General features: G+C 41.3%; 1 long non-coding RNA gene across 1 annotated transcript in view; it reads right to left on the reverse strand.

Moving 5' to 3' along the window:
• LOC116703129 (uncharacterized) overlaps window positions 1–2054 on the reverse strand; it is a 15052-nt gene extending 12998 nt beyond the window's left edge. The window contains exon 1 of the long non-coding RNA XR_004335348.1: window positions 1973–2054. This is a non-coding gene — a long non-coding RNA (uncharacterized LOC116703129). The remainder of the gene's footprint in view (window positions 1–1972) is intronic.
• Window positions 2055–3522: the final 1468 nt, after the last annotated feature.

The following is a 3522-nucleotide window of genomic DNA, read 5'->3' on the forward strand; positions in this document are numbered from 1 at the left end:
CCTCGCGAGTAAAAACCATTAATGCTCTAGTCTTTCTTCCTGTATTTGATGTTTTAGGTTGCTTAAACCTGACACTAAGTGACACCTAAGAGGTGATCAGCCTGGGTTTAAGTATTGCTGGGTAGAATCACGTAGATGAGCTGCAGCTGTGAAGAACGGCTGTGCAGTGATGAATCGGCCACGCCCCTTGACCTGCATTCTGTGGACACACCTCCAGCTCACCAGGTGGAAAAACAGACAAACAGGGGAAAGAACACTCAACTCAGAGAGGAAAGTGAGCTAACCATTACAATATATGCTTCCTTTAAGCAATATTATCAGGAAACACTCCATAAACTTAAACAGGTTTATTCAGTGCTGTTTACTTTGGTTAGTGGGAAATAACAAAAAAAATATTTTTTCCACCACCACATGCATATGTTTTCTAGAAATACAAAAGTACTTTTAAAACTGCATCAAAAATATGTTCCAACCTGCCTTTGCCACACTAACTCAAACAAGTGTTGTACATCTGATCACTGACACCATCAACAAAAAGTATTGAGACTTGTATAACATTTCTGACAAATGTATAAATACATACTGTTCTCATCACTTCCTGGGCCATCCGAAACCTTCTTGAAATTCATAGAGCACTGAGCGGGAAATGGATTTCTCACAATACCAGAACACAAAACCTTATTGTTACAGCAGTGCACACAAATGGGTAGATAGCTAGTGGAAGTGGTTTCCTACTTCCTTCAATACCCTACTATTTGCATTTAGATGGAAAAAGCAACAAGGTTATTTGGACAACTGTGGCCCAAATGGAGGAGCAATGGTCAAACGTTTGACCATAAAACAATTTAATTATGTTCTCTGAGTGTCCTCATCAGGGAAATTAATTCAGTACGCTGAATCATCAGAAACCATCAGAAAGCCTCTCTGACGCAAGTTGCCGTGAAGTCCACAAGTGTGTAACCTAAAGCGTGACGATGTCAAGGCAAACGTCAGGAAACATTGCAATTCATCCAACATCAGGAAGTATGGCAATGGATGCACTGCATGGTCTCAAGTGTAAACTCTAACTTCCCAGTTAATGAACAGTCAGAGAAAATATCACCCAACTATGCAGTTCTCCTCAGGAGCTTTATGTGTCTTTCAGCTCATCATTATGGTAAAACAACCAACACATTTGCAGTTGTGGTTCATTCTCACCGATCACATAATGCTATTCGTTAAAAGAAATCCGCTAAACAATACCTGCTCAGCAGCATACAACAGACAGGTAGAGACTAGCTGGTAAACATAATGGAGCATTTAACAGCTAAAGAGACATAATTCCCTCAAGAGTTGGTAGAGACCAAAATCAGAGCTAAAAGAGAGAATATTGGATTCTGTAATGGTATTCCCTGTCTAATACCATGTACCCACATAACTAAACTGCGTTCTCAAATATGTTCCATGAGAAACAGATTAAATTAGTTTTTGACATATCACAAAAATGCTTCTACTCTAAGTCGAAAGGAGAAGGTCGGATGTGGAGGGGAATGGTGGTGTAGCTGTGGACAATGTCAGCCCATGGCTACAGAGGAGGAGTGTTTGTGTGGTTGGGAATCAGACGTGTTTCGCCAATGTCTGGGGCACGCCAAAGTATGTTGCTGCAGTGTTGCGAGTAACGTGTTACAAAAAAAACGCAATTACAGTAATGAATTCCTTTTTGCTGTAACAGTAATATAAGGCATTACTGATTCAATTTTGGTAATACTTAACTCGTTACAATTTCAGAAACACGAGTTACAACGCATTTTAACACAACATTTAGTGGTGTTATGTTTTACACTTCTTCACAGGAAAAAAAGTATTATTTACTTTTGCTTTATCGATGATTGAGATGACTGCAGATACATTTGCAAGATGGATATTTTTAGTTACGCTGCGTTGAAGTGAGTTGCTGTGCCTGCAGAAGCCAGAACCACAGAAGGTACGGTACATCTGTGTCCCAACAGGTAACGGTACGTCAGCGGCGACAGCAGTGTGTCCGAGCTGCTGACAGATAAAAACATATCAGGAATGACTGCTTATCAGCCTTGGAGCATAACTATGCCTGTAGTGGAAAGGCTTTTAATGACGACCATAAACGCTTGTCTTTTACTGTGACCATTTACTGTTCACTATGTTGCAGTTTTACAAACAAGAAAGTGAACAACTTAAGCTTGATGGACATGTTTTGCATTGCAGCGTCTCACATTTATCTCAAAGCTGGCAAAAGTACACAACAGACAACTTCCATGTAGGCAACTTCAAAATAAAAGCACTTCCTGCTCGCAAAAAAAACTAAAATACTGTTAAATAAATAAGTTTGTGTAACTTTTCACTTATCAACTGTAAATTAAGTATTGTACATAATGTAAATAGTGAGTTTTAATCACATTATGATTAACCATTTCCTTTAGACTATTTTAAACTAAACATCAATTTCTTACTCAAATACTTTAAACAAACATTTTTTCAACAATCGTACTTCAATACAAATGTAAGGTACTTTAAATTGATAATTTTAACTATTATACATTTTACTTATCTATTTTTATAGATTTAGTTACTTTGCATGTTTATATTAATTATACAAAATATTATGAATAATCTATGATGTGGATAAAGAAGAGACCATATTGATCCGGTGGTAAAATTTACAAACTAGCTGCCACGTCAAACTTCCACTGTTATTCTGGTGAAAGTAACTCAGTGTAACACATTACAATTTAATAATAATAATAATAATAATAATACATTTATTTACCCTTGTATTGTCCTTTTGTCACAGGGACATGTTTACTCATGGACCTTTTGTACTAGCCTGCCGTCGGCTTCGGGGTCCCGAGACCCTCGTTGCTCATTCCATGTCAAAACCACGGGCCACAGTCCTTGGGTCTCAGAGACCCCTGTTTTATGTTCCTGCATATACGTTACGTCCACCACTGCCTTGTCACCCTCATCTCCGGGTCGCGAGGACCCATCCTTGTTCGTGTCCATCTTTCTCCTACCCGTGAGGCCTCAGCCTCCCATTCGGGTCCCGGGACCCAGGGTGGGTGTGTGTTGTGTGTGTGTGTGTGTGTTGTGTGTGTGGGTGTGTGTGTGTGTGATGTGTGTGTGTGTGTGTGTGGTGTGTTTATTTCCAAACGAGTTCAGGTGTTGTTCGTGAGCCCGTCCATGCGGGCCGAAAATGGTCAGGGACAATCATCCTGCGACAGTATAACGGCCGCGTGCAGACCCCGCAGATGTATCTCTTGCAGCCACCGCAACACGATGTGTGATTTTGCGGTCCTTTCGCTCTGGCAGAGCTGACACCGCTTACCTTTTCCTTTGCACCCTCATGGTGTCCGTTATCGACTCCCCATGCTCCTCTAGGCCCCTTGTGACTGTGCCAGCGCCGCCGCTGCCGTCGCCACCACCACCACCACAGGACCTCATCGCTGTGACGACGGCTTTGACAAGTGCAGCGGACGCCTCCGTGCGAGGCAGACGCCGCCGTCTCTTGAT

The sequence above is a fragment of the Etheostoma spectabile genome, chromosome 15, assembly GCF_008692095.1.
Source record: "Etheostoma spectabile isolate EspeVRDwgs_2016 chromosome 15, UIUC_Espe_1.0, whole genome shotgun sequence".
NCBI classification, from domain to species: domain Eukaryota; kingdom Metazoa; phylum Chordata; class Actinopteri; order Perciformes; family Percidae; genus Etheostoma; species Etheostoma spectabile.